Here is a 13,777-nt window from a genome sequence, read left to right on the forward strand (position 1 = left end):
AAAAGGCTCTTTAGCTCCTCTTCACTTTCTGCCATTAAGGGTGGTGTTATCTGCATATCTGAGGTTATTGACATTTCTCTCTGTAATTTCGATTCCAGCTTGTGCTTCATCCAGCCCGGCATTTTGCATGATGTACTCTGCATATAAGTTAAATAAACAGGGTGACAGTATACAGCCTTGACGTACTCCTTTCCCAATTTGGACCCTGTCCTTTGTCCCATGTCAGATTTTAACTGTTTCTTCTTGACCTGTATACAAACTTCTCAGGATGCAGGTCAGGTGGTCTGGTATTCCTATCTCCTTGAGAATTTTCTGGTTTGTTGTGATCCACACAGTCAGAGGCTTTAGCATAGTCAATGAAGCAGATGTTTTTCTGGAACTCTCTTGCTTTTTGATGATCCAACAGATGTTGACAATTTGATCTCTGGTTCTTCTGCCTTTCTAATTCCAGCTTGAACATCTCAATTCTCAGTTCACGTACCATTGAAGCCTCACTTGAAGAATTTTGAGCATTACTTTGCTAGCATGTGAGATGAGTGCAATTGTGCAGTACTTTGAACATTCTTTGGCATTGACTTTCTTTGGGATTGGAATGAAAACTGACCTTTTCCAGTCCTGTGGCCACTGCTGAGTTTTTCAAATTTGCTAGCATATTAAGTGCAGCACTTTCACAGCATCATCTTTTAGGATTTGAAATAGCTCAGCTGGAATCCCATCCCCTTCACTAGCTTTGTTCATAGTGATGCTTCCTTAGACCCACTTGACTTCGCACTCCAGGATGTCTGACTCTAGGTGAGTGATCACACCATCATGGTTATCTAGGTCATTAAAATCTTTTTTGTATAATTCTTTTACGTATTCTTGCCACCTCTTCTTAATATCTTCAGCTTCTGTTAGGTCCTTACTATTTCAGTCCTTTATTATGCCCATCTTTGCATGAAATGTTCCCTTGGTATCTCTAATTTTCTTGAAGAGATCTCTAGTCTTTTCCATCCTATTGTTTTCTTCTATCTCGTTGCACTGATCACTTAGGAAGGCTTTCTAATTTCTCCTTGTTATTGTTTGGAACTGTGAATTCAGATGGATATATTTTTCCTTTTCTCCTTTGCCTTTTGCTTCTCTTCTTTTCTCAGATATTTGTAAGGCCTCCTCAGACAACCAGTTTGGGTTTTTGTATTTCTTTTTCTTGGGGTTGGTTCTGATCACTGTCTCCTGTACCATGCCATGAACCTCCGTCCATAGTTCTTCAGGCACTCTATCAGACCTAATCCTTTGAATCTATTTGTCACTTCCACTGTATAATCGTAAGGGATTTGATTTAGGTCATACCTGAATGGTCTAGTGGTTTTCCCTACTTTCTTCAACTTAAGTCTGAATTTGGCAATAAGGAGTTCATGATCTGAGCCACAGTCAGCTCCCAGTTTTAGATAAATAGAATATTATCAGCACTAGCCCTCTTTAGTTCCATCACCCCTCTTTTACAGATAAGGAAACTGAGGCTTACAGAACATGATTAAAGAACTTTGAAAGGACTGTAAAGTTTTGTAATGTCTTTCCTTTTAAGATATGTGAGCAGACTCTGAGTCAGTTTCTTCTCCTTTAACACAAGGACAACACTCCCCTCTCCTATGTTGAAAGGATTAAATGAGCATCTCATGAGAATGCTTAGACCTATCCTATGTCAAGATCCTTCTTTCTTCCACACTTGGGAGTTGAAAGGACAGAGGAGCTGGGGTACCTACAGCCAGGGGAGCGGGGCGGGACACTAAAGTCACCCAAGGGGACTGGATTCCAAAAAAAGAATCCCCCAAAACGGAATACACAGCACACACGTCAAAGTGCATTATAACAATCTTTGTTTTGACACAGAAATGGAAGCAATTTCAGTATCCAGCACTAGGGGAATTGTAAATTATGACACATCTACCCTAGAGACACCATGTGGTCAGTAAAAGTTGCTACTGTGAAGGTCATAACAACTCAGGAAAAGCACGTGGTGTTGTCACAGGCTCCGTCCACCCCACTGTGCTCTTCAGGGCTGCAAGCTCGGCCTGCGAAGCCCCTGCCTCCCCCCTGCAGCCTCTCCCTGTCAGTCCCCGTTGTTGGCTCCAGACTGTACATGATTCCAGAAAACAGTGTTGTTTCACACCATCTCCCCTGTCTGCACTGTTTAGTCTATCTAGAATATCTTTTGTCTTCATTTCTAGCTGGAACACTTCATAACACAAACCACATCAAGCACAAGTGTGCCTCGTTCCGTCCTCTGGCCCCATTCCAGGACCTCTGCATATACTAATCATTTTCATCTGCACCAGCACCTATGAAATTGCTACCATTGTTATCCTCATTTTACACATGAGACAAGCAAGAAACAGCGAGGTAAAGTAACGGGCCCAAAGTCACACAGCTTGTAGGTGGAGGAGGGAAGCCCAGCTGGGCAGGCTCTGGAGACTGAGTTTCTTAAGGGCAGGGACTGGGTCTTTTCACTTCTATACACTCAACTGTAACACAAGACTCAGCCCAGAGAAAATTTGTTAAGATATAACTTAACTGAGTAAAAATTATGCAGAACAAAGAAACAAAATTGATAGAAAACATACCAAAATACTAAGGGCAGCTGAGAGTATTAGGTTTATGGGCAATCCCCCCCACCTTCATTTTCCAAATGGCATGGAAAATGAGTCTTATTTTTTAAAGAAAGTAGGAATATAGGCTGAGCCCCTGGAGCCTGCATCTGGGGAGCTGGAGGGAATGTGGGGGTCAGGCCTGGCTTAGAGCAGCTGCATAGCTTCCCAGAAGGCAGGCCAAGCACCAGGAGTGCTCACTTCTGGGGCGAAGAGAGTGGGGGAGTCAGAAGCACCCAGCACCCAGGGCCCACCTGGGTTAAGGAGGAGTCACCGTGGGGGTCAAGCTTAATGGAGGGAAGATGTCCCACCCCCGAGGAGAGCCCCTGTCCTCAGGGTCCCAGGGTCGGTGGCAAGGGTGCCCCCCTACACACACTGACAGCAGCCTGGCCCCACAAAGGACAGACTTGGCCCTTCTCCAGTCTTCTAGGGCAGGCGTGAGGATGAAATGACACAGCAGAGGGAAAGTGGGACACCAGCCACTGTGGGCACACAGACAGTGGCCACTGTCATCACGAGGTGGAAGGAGGAAATGCACACCCTGGGCCACATCCTGGACCGATCGTAACCGGCCGGCCTCATTTCTGTCCCCTTCTTCCCGTCCCCACTGCCTCTGACCCCAGAGCCTGGTTCTTTCTGGTACGGCTGCAGGGACGGGCGCTGGGCTGGGGAGCAGCTGCCACTCTGAGTGTGGGGGACCCACGTGCACCCCCTCATCTCTACCTCCCACCCACATCCCCAACCCCCGCCTGAACTGCCCTCATCACCATCTTCACCTGCCCCAGAGCCTACTTTCAAGACAGGGCTGTCAGACAAGTGAATAAACCCCTTCCAGACCTTCAAGACTCACTTCACCTTCCACCTCCTCTAAGAAACATACCTGGTGCCTCCCTCCCTCCCAGCCCCAGGTACCTTCCTCTGCACCCTACCCCGTCCAGTACACGTCCAGTGACCACTTCTCCTGGGATGGTGATAGAGAATCTGCGGGCTGGGGGGCCATCCCCCGCTTTATATTGGTTTATCCAAGCACCTAGCATACTGTTCCTGCCTCACAGTGGGCATTTCATGAATGTTTGGTGGATGAATGAGAAGAAATGAATGAACCACCTGGAGGTCGGGGGTGGGGTGGGGGGCCCAGTCCCTCTGTGGTACCCCTCCATCCTCTCTTCTCCCCACGCGGTGGTGACAGACCATACACCCCACCCCTCACCCACTCTGACCACGATAGAAACCTTCAGAAGCTCACCCTGGCACCAGGGGAACCTTGACAGGGCATCTGCTGGGCTTGCATCTGGAAAATTCGGTGTTTGAAGCTGAGCTCATTCATACTCCAAGCAAGGAAATGCGTCAAGCTTGCTGCTGGACCAGAGAAGCAGGGCAGCAGTCCGGGAGGTACGTGCCAGGAGCCCAGAGGCACCCCAGCCAGGAAGCTGACCTCACGGGACTGGCCACATGCGGGCTTCTGGAAGCACATGCGGAACTGCTTGAGTTGGAAATTGGGCTTTGCGAGTCCTGGCTGCTTATGACAGGATGTCCCATGATTGGAACAACTCGCACAGGACAGCCTCCTGTGCGGCCGATGTCACCCCCATGCCCTGCTCTGGCTAGATGGTATGGGAACATGGGGTCGGATCAGAGCACCCCACCTGCCCTGACCCCCACGGAGTTCCTTCCTGCAGCGCTCACCATCTGTGCCTCCCAGAGCACGAGTGCACCACCGCACGCCAGCCGACGGCATGTACGTACTCTCTTGGGACCACCTTGCTTTATGCCTGGCAGGAGCTTTTCACGTCTGTTAGCTGCCTCGGAGGTCACAAACACCCATGAGACAGGGGTAGTGCCATCAGGATCCCCATTTGGCCATACCAGGTAACAAGGCCCAGGGAAAGGAAATGGGAGGTGCTGCCTGGCAGCTGGACTCACGTCTTCTTCCTTGGACTCAGGACCCCCACACAGTGCACAGGAGCTCAATTAGTGCACGAGGAAAGGCGGGATGAAGATAGGCATCAGGTCAAATGTCATTTCCACCTCCCACCAGAGCCTCTGGACCTCCGAGGCCGCCTCCAAACAAAATGTCCCTCCAAGGACATCCCAGGCAGTCCAGTGTGAAGAATCCACCTTCCAACATTAGGGATGTGGGTTCAAACCCTGGTCAGGGACTAACTGAAGATTCCACATGCCTCAGAGCAAACTAAGCCCGAGCACCACCCTAGAGAGCCCAGGCACTGCAAAGAAAGATCCCACCTGCTGCAGCTAAGACCTGACACAGTCAAATAAATATATAAATATATTTTTTTAAAAACTCCCTCCAAATGCTCCCCCTGACCCCAGCTCATTCCAGACTCTTCCATAAGCCATCAATGAACAGCGGAGGGCTGGTTCCCCTCACCTCGCACCCAGCACCCACCCTTTCATCCAGTGCTGAGTATCAGACACCTCACCAAATTTTAAGATAATGAGCATCTTCATTCCTCAAAACACTGATAAGAGAAGGTATGCTTCTCCCCAGGTCACACACAGCAAGCTGAGGCAAGGAGGTGATGTAATTTTCCAGGATCTGAACCCAATTCTTTGGAATCCACAGCCCCAGCTCGTAGTCCTCGAGCTGCCTTCAGGACAAAGCCTGAATGGAACGTGGCTGAGCGAGGTTTGATGAGCAGAGCCCTGTACGCCAAAAGCGGGGGTCCTCACGGAACAGTGCGCTGCCATTCATAAGACCCAGAGCAAAACGGCCTTTCCAGAATGGAAAAGGTATCTTTTTCATCTAATCTGTTTAGCTGGACAGCAAACAGCTAGAAGCAAACTGCCCAGAGCTGCTGCTGGCACCGGAACCCCCCAGGACCTCAGGAGGTCTCTGGGCTGGTGGCGCGGTACAGGGTGACCCCTTTTATGATTCAGTCTGCCTATATTTACTGAGGACCTATTCTGTGGCAGGCATTGTTACAATTGCAGAGAACACACTAGTGAATAAAACAGACACAATCCCTGCCCTCCGAGAACTTCTTTTTAGAGGAGAGGGGGACAGCAGAGGACGAGACGGTTGGATGGCATCACTGACTCAATGGACATGAGTATGAGCAAACTCCGAGAGATTGTGATGGACAGGGAAACCTGGTGTGCTGCAGTCTTCTGCAGGGGTTGCAAAGAGTCGAACACAGCAACTGAACAAGAAGATAAATAGGCAAAATATAGACATACTGAATTCAGAATACTGATTAGATGTCAAGAAGAAAAATAAATGAGAGAAGGGAGATAGGATGCATCCAGGTAGGGGTTAAAACTTTAGATAGGGTTAACCAATCCTCACCAAGAACTTGACTCTGAATAAAGACTTAAAAGAAATGGGAGCAAAAGTCATATGGATATATAGGTGAAGAGTATTCCAGGCAGAGGGAAGAGCATGTGCAAAGGGCCTGGGGCTGGACCATGCCTGGTGAGTTCCAGGAATAGCAAGGAAGTCAGTAAGATCAAAGAGGTAACAGATGGCCAGGCAGGTACAGTGAAAGGAGAAGCTGTTACAGGGCTTGGAGCAAAGGAGTGACATTAACTCTGGCTGGATGTGGGGTGCAGAGATAATATAGATAATACAGACAAAACTGTAAGGATAATCTTACAGTTTTAGGCAGAGCAACTGAAAGAAGAATACTGCCATTTCCCAAAGATGGGAAAGTGTGTGAGAGGGACAGATTTTGGTGGAGGGTGAGGGACGGGATGAAGGGGATGGATTGTTGTTGTTTAGTCGCTCAGCTGTGTCAGACTCTTTTGCAACCTCATGAACTGTAGCCTGCCAGGCTCTTCTGTCCATGGGATTTCCCAGGCAAAATACTGGAGTGAGTTGCCATTTCCTTCTCCAGATCTTCCTGACCCAGGGATCAAACCCATGTCTCCTGCACTGGCAGGCAGGCAGATTATTTATCACTGAGCCCCACCAGGAAAGCCCAAAGGGGATGGATGGTGGTGGTGGTTTAGTCACTAAGTCGTGTCCAACTCTTTTGACCCCATGGACAGTAGCCTGCCAGGCTCCTCTGTCAATGGAATTTTCCAGGCAAGAAAACTGGAGAGGGTTGCCATTTCCTTCTTCAAGAGATCTTCCCGACCTGGGTGGGGATTGAACCCGGGTCTCCTGTACTGTAGGCAGATTCTTTACCGACTGACCTACCAGGGAGGGGATGGATAGCTGAAGCTAAATACCAAGTACCTGAAAGGCCTAAGTTTGAGACGTTGATGGAGCAACTATGTAAGTGTCAATCATTTAGGGGAAATGTCTGGAATGGGCTAGAGATATAAATTGGGGGAGTTGGAGTCAGAGTAGAAACAGTACTTAAAGCTATGCCACTGAATGAGATCAGCAAAAAAAAGAGAATGAACAAAACCAGGGAAGAGAACATTTAAGGCACAGAACAGTTACAACGCTCTCAGAAGCACACTCGCCAAAGTGAAGCTCTTCTCAACAGCACTAATTATTAGAGAAATGCAAATCAATATGACAAGGAGGTACCACCTCACACCATTCCGAATGGCTATCATCAAAAAAATCTACAAACAATAAATGTATGTAGAAAAGGGAACCCTCCTACGTTGTTGAATGGAGTGTAAACTGGTGCAGCCACTAGGGAGAACAGTATGGTGTTTCCTTAAAAAACTAAAAACAGAATTAGCATATGATCAGCAATCCCACTCCTAGACACATACCTGGAGAAAACTATAATTCAAAAAGATACACGCACCCCAGTGTTCATTGCAGCACTATTTACAATAGCCAGGTCATGGAAGCAACCTAAATGTCCATCAACGAAGGTACAGAAAAAGAAGATGTGGTACATATATATACAATGGAATATTATTACTCCACCATAAAAAAAACAAAATAAAGTCATTTGCAGCAACACAGATGGACCTAGAGACTGTATACTCAGTGAAGTAAGTTAGACAGAGAAAGACAAATATCATATGATATCATTTATATGTGGAATTTTCTTTAAAAGAGCAGTACAAATAAACTTATTTACAAGACAGAGGTAGGATCGCAGATGTAGAAAACAAACTTACAGTTACCAGGGTTAAGGTGGGGGAGGGATAAGCTGGGAGATTGACATTGACATATACACACTACTATATATAAAACAGACAATAAGGACCTACTGCATAGCAGAGGGAACTCTATTCAATACTCTTAAACAAGACTGGAGAGATATATAAATATATGTACTTATAACTGATTGACTCTGCTTTACACTTGAAACTAACACATTTTAATCAACTACGTGTGCATGTATGCTAGTCACTTCAGTCGTGTCGGACTCTTTGTGACCCTATGGACTATAGCCCACCAGGCTCCTTTGGCCATAGGACTCTCCAGGAAGGAATACTGGAGTGGGTTGCCATGCCCTCCTCCAGGGAATCTTCTCGACCCAGGGATCAAACCCGTGTTTCTTCTGTCTCCTGCATTGGCAGATGGGTTCTTTACCACTAGTGCCATCTGGGAAGCCCATAAATCAACTATACTCCAATAAAAATTAAAAAAAAAAAAAAGAGTGAAGCTCATAACACAAGGTTTCCCCTTCACCACAGCTCCCACTTTCTCCCTACACACAGCCAGTATATATGTGCAAACACACACACATTTAAATTCCCCTTTCCTCTATCTCTTGGTGATGTCATTCTGCTGAGAAGGAAATTCCCTTTGGAGGTGACTGTCATTTAACAAGAAAGTAGCCCACAGAAGGGAGAAAAAGTGCCCTGGGCACCGAGACAACAGTACGGACCCTTACAGAGCAGAGCAATCACCCCACAGACTCTGGTGTTATATAAAGTACTATATTCAGATTTCAGCTCCAACCACATCAGTCAGTGTGAATCAGGCAGCTCAACTGCCTTCCTTATTATGTTAAATGGGAATAACATTGGCTAGAAGGTAGCCTAGAACACAGTAAACAGTTCACTAATATTTGCTAAATAAGGAGGAATGAATGAATACATGGTAAAAGAGCCCGACTCATGGCAGATGGTCAATAAATCTGCCAAATGCTAAATGAAAAACTTGTCTTTCCCTCCTTGATTTTTTATTTCATCCCTTCCCCTTTCCTGCTGATGACACAACAGCAAACCCATGCATTTGTACAGGGCCATGCTGTTTACAAAGCTTTGCTTTCGACATTTTCTCAAAATTTTAACCTCATGGCAGGTTTAGGAGGGCAAGAAATACAATCCCCCTGTCACAGATGAGGCAACTGAGACTCAGACAGGAAACAGCCTACCAACTCCAGGAAATTTTTAAGGCAGGGACAATAACAAAAACACTGCATTCAGCCCCAGGGTGGAGCATCTGTGTTGCCAAACCAAACCTGCCTGACATCCTGTTGGGTGGGTAAGAGGGCAGGTGAGGGAAAGACTCAGAAGTTTAGGGGAAGGGAAAGTATTTGTTTTGGGAGTCATGTGAGTAGTCCATTAAAAAAAAAAAAAGGGGGGCACAGATCCCTGTTCCACACCCACTGGCCTGCCTGTTGCAGTCACATGGTCACAAAGGTCACACACTTTCTGTCACCAGCTTCCAAGTCGCCGGTGGGCACAGGGGGTGGACACAGGTTTGGGGGACAGGGAGAACTCTGGGGTAACAGGCTAGTGGAAAGGAGGAAAGCAGGAAAAGCAGGCAGCGATGAAATCTGTAGGCACATGGGAGACAATAAGCAGGGAGAAGCAGGAGGTCAGAAAAGCGAATGCATGATGAAGAACACGGAGAGACAGATAGAGAGGTGAAGTGGGGAATTGGGTAGGAACACACTGAGGCGGACAAATCGAGAGCACTTAGAAAGGCACAGAAAGAAACTGCGGACAATGAATGGGAGCCAAACTGAAAGCTGGGAGCACTAAGAGACGCAGAGTCGGGGGATGAAGGGAAGGGGCTGACTCAAGCAGGAAGTGAGGGATAGAGGAGAGACGCCCAGGGAAGACGCGCTGAGGAGCGGGTACCCAGGGTCGGACCTGAGTCCCTGAGGGAACACACAGGTTAAGAGATGAGACGAAAGCGGTCACAGGATGGGAGGTGGGGACGGTCGGGGATCAAAGGGTGGAAGCTGGAGGCACTAAGGGGGCAGTCAGGGTCAATGGAGGGCAGGCCTCAGGATCGGTGAACAAGCCGGGGGCCCGAAGGACTGTCCCGATGGAGCCCAAGGAGTCCGGGGAGTAGAGGAGGTTTGGGAAACGGCCCCCCTCCGGGAAAGGGCCCCCCCCGCCCTGGCCCCGCCTTCACAGCGCCGTCACTCACCTCGGCTGACTCAGCACTTCGGCTTCCTTCCACTTCCGCAAACAGACGGGTCCAGGCCACGTGACAACCCGGCCGCGGCTCTCCGCCAATCACTGAAGCCTGCGTTCGCGAGAGTAAGGCGGGGGCTGGGCTCCGCCATGTTTTATAACTGCCCAATGGAAGGGGCTCCCATCGCCGAGGGAGGCCGGGCTTTGGGCTAGAGCCAATCCTCGGCGGCGGGGCGTGGCCACGGCTGTGAGAGGAGAAAGGTCCGCGTGACGGCTCCCGGGCAGACATGTTGGTGTCGAGTGGGAGTCTCAGTGTTCTCGACCTGAAGCGATCAGAGGCCTGAAGGCTGAACGAGACTTAAACTACGGCTCGTAAAGATAAAAATAAAACCAGCAAAGATGTGCAGGGCATAACAAGCAGGAAACTGCTTTGATTTTGCCGTGTTCCTACAAGCTAAGGTTGCCAAATTTAGCAAATGGATTAAATTTGGGTTTCAGCTGAACAAAAAATGATTTTTTTTTTTTTTAGTATAAGCAAAAAATCCTAGGTGTAGTTATGCTTTAAAAATTGTTCCTTGGTTGTTCCCGACAGCCCTACCCCAAGACAATCTCAGAAAATATCTCAGCGCTTTTAGTAGAAACTTGGGCAAATGAAAGCTATGATAAACCCGAACAGCATATTAGAAAGCAGAGACATTACTTTGCCAGCAAAGGTCTGTCTAGTCAAAGCTATGGTTTTTCCAGTAGTCATGAATGGATGTGAGAGTTGGACCATAAAGAAAGCTGAGGGCGGAAGAATTGATGCTTTTGAACTGTGGTGTTGGAGAAGACTCTTGAGAGTCCCTTGGACTGCAAGGAGATCAAACCAGTTAATCCTAAAGGAAATCAGCCCTGAATATTCATTGGAAGGACTGATGCTGAAGCTGAAGCTCCAATACTTTGGCCACCTGATATGAAGAACTGACTCAGTGTAAAAGACCCTAATGTGGGGAAAGATTGAAATAGGAGAAGGGGATGACAGAGGATGAGATGGTTGGATGGCATCAGCAACTCGAATGGACATGAACTTGAGCAAGCTCTGTGAGTCGGTGATGGACAGGGAAGCCTGACGTTGGACCCATGGGGTTGCAAAGAGTTGGACATGACTGAGCGACTGAACTGAACTGGGCAAATGACTTGGTCTCTGTGAACTCCTCATCTGAGAAGTAAGCACAGGGTTATTATGATGACTAGAAATAAATAAGACCCGGTGCCTGCACAATACTGGGATTTCAATAAATGACAGTTGTTATGATTAGTAATGCTGAGAATGCTTTAAAAAGAAGGGAGGAGGCTGGAGTTTAGTCACAGTTCTGCTTCTGACTGAATAGATCATGTCTCTTCTCCGGTCTGCCAGGCTTAGTTGGACAAGTTTTCTTCCCTTAACGATTCCCCAATTCTAGATCTAGATAAATTCTCCAAACTGCTTTCTGTTGACCTGGGAAAAGTGATTGCTGTTTGGCATTCCTGTGAATAGAAAAATATTTCTGCCTGCTGTCCCAAGATATTAGTTCCTGGACTGGGAATCCAGTCCAGTTAATAAGACTAAGGACAGTAACTACTATTCGTACAGAGCTTTATCAGTTACAAAGTAATGTGACTTCATATCTATCATCTGGAGAATATAGTTACTCTTATTCCTACTTTCACAGGTGAAGAAACTTCTTTTAAAGAAAGATTAAAATTTTGTTAAGAAGTGTCAGCTTTGAGTTGAGAGAATGGGAAGAAGACTCAGAATTCTCAATAAAAATATCTTGCCCTCCACACCTCAAACAATTGACGTTAAAATGATGGTTATCAGGGAGCTTGCAAAAGGTTGGGTGTTCCACCTACTGCTGAGCAATCTGACCTGAGAAACCTCATAGGTTCAACAGGATGGGTCCCATTCTTCAGCAAATACACTCCTGTACTCAAGGTGAGTCTACAAGGCAGGTTTGGCAACACACACACACAGCTGAATCTGAAATGCAGAAAAGGCAAAGGGAGAGAGATCAGTCACGTGGATCAATCTTCAGAAACACTCTAAGATCCACTAAAGAAATTAATAAAATAGAGTCAAAAGAAAGTAATAAATAGAAGAAAATGATACAATATGTTCAATGCCTGATGAAATTGAGTGCCCCTCCCATAAGGTATTTTTGGTGAAAACTGTTAAATGAGTGGATTTAGCAAGAGATGAAGAATAAGGAGTTAGTAGGTAGCACTGAGTGAGCAAGCAGTGGAAACGGAGAGGCTAGTAATATGGAACCCTTTGGGTTTCTGCTGGATTTTGCATTGGAGCAGTTCAAGTCAAAGAGCTTCTCTGAGGGGCTGTCTAGGCCCTACAGCTAAAATCACCCCAGAGCCCAAAGGGTCGACCAAGTACCCTCCCTCAGGTTGGAATTAACTAGTGTGCTCGCAGTGCAGTTTTACACTTTTAACTTGTTTGATCCTCACAACAATCCTGAGAAATAATTCTAATATCTCTAGTAGACAGAGAAACGAAGATTCTGTGCGGGGAGATGATTTAGAGAGTCACATGTCTGTGAGAAGCAGATCTGGAATCAAGACCTGTCTTGACTTTTCTTTCCCTAAACTATAGGAGGACCCACTGTGTGTCAGGCAGTGTTCTTGGTGCTGAGGAAATCATAGTGAAAACAGTAGACTGAAATCCCTGCCCTCACGGTGTGCACAGTTGCAGGGGAAAGATAGACAGGCTACAGAAGTCAGGCATAAGAGTGTTTTGCCAAAGTCTTTGGGTGAAGTGTCATGATATTAGCATCTTTCCAAAAATCTAGTGTGTTGAATCTGGGGTTTGTACATGAGTGCCTTTGTACTCTTCCTTCCATTTTCTGTGTGTTCGAACATTTTTATAATTAAAGAGTTGGGAAAAGATACAGTGTGTTAGAGGGTGACAAATGCTATGGGGTAAGAGCAAGGAGGGGAGACGGAGCATTAGAGTTTTAAAAGAGTGGCCAGGGAAGGCCTGATTGAGGAAGGAAACATTTAAATAAAAGCCTGAGGGAGGGATTTCCGTGGTGGTCCAGTGATTAAGACTCAGTGCTCCCAATGCAAGGGACCTGGGTTTGATCCCTGGTCAGGGAACTAGATCCTGCATGCCTCAACTAAGACCTGAGTGCAGCCACATAGTTCAGTTCAGTTGCTTGATTGTATCCGACTCCTTGTGACCCCATGGACTGCAGTGTTCCAGGCTTCCCTGTCCATCACAAATTCCCGGAGCTTGTTTAAACTCGTGTACAAGTAAATAATGTCCAATAAATGAATGTTTAAAAAGAAACAACAAAAAACCTGAAGGAGATGAGGGAGCAAGCCCTGTAATAACCCAGGAGAGAATATTCTAGATGGAGGGAAGAGGAAGAGCAAAAGCCTTGAGGCAGAAGTTTCCCACATTCCACAAGGTGCAGTCAAAAAAAAACCACACACAGAACACCAACTTGGAGAAGTGCCGTCACAGAGGGAGGTGCGGGCAGCCATCCTTCCTGTGAGGGCAGGAGCCTGAGTCCCCCTGGGGGTTATACTGGAAGCTCGAGGAAGAAGAAAGCCACCTGTGGACTGGTATTGAAAAACAAACTGAAACTGGGGAGGGAGTTTCCTGTTGAGGGGTCTGCAAGAACTGAAGTGTGGGGTTACAGAAAAGCTCAGAGAGGGTGGTGAGAGCTGAGCGGGTAAGGAAGGCAAGAGACCAGACCTAGAAGATCTGTGAAAAGAGTCTGAACTTTGTTCTGAAGGCAGTGGGGAGCCATGGAAGCTTCTGAGCATAGGAGTGTCCTGACCAAACTTAGGTTTTAATCTTCCATGTGGTAGCAGGTTTAGAAGGTGCTGGAGGCAAGGAGACCAGGCAGAAGGCTGTTGCCAACGTCCAG

General features: G+C 47.0%; 1 protein-coding gene across 4 annotated transcripts in view; it reads right to left on the minus strand.

Annotated features, from left to right (window-relative positions):
- The window catches only part of PLA2G6 (phospholipase A2 group VI), a 56,081-nt gene extending 46,097 nt beyond the window's left edge, over nt 1-9,984 (minus strand). For 2 of the 4 annotated variants that reach the window (XM_065943735.1, XM_065943732.1), the window contains exon 1: nt 9,889-9,921. The gene's annotated coding sequence lies outside the window, so the exon portion shown is untranslated. Of the gene's footprint in view, nt 1-9,888 lie in introns of all 4 variants that reach the window. The other 2 variants (XM_065943734.1, XM_065943733.1) reach the window with 2 other exon arrangements.
- Between the last annotated feature and the right edge of the window lie 3,793 nt (nt 9,985-13,777).

Source organism: Muntiacus reevesi, chromosome 1 (genome assembly GCF_963930625.1).
Source record: "Muntiacus reevesi chromosome 1, mMunRee1.1, whole genome shotgun sequence".
Classification (NCBI taxonomy): Eukaryota; Metazoa; Chordata; class Mammalia; order Artiodactyla; family Cervidae; genus Muntiacus; species Muntiacus reevesi.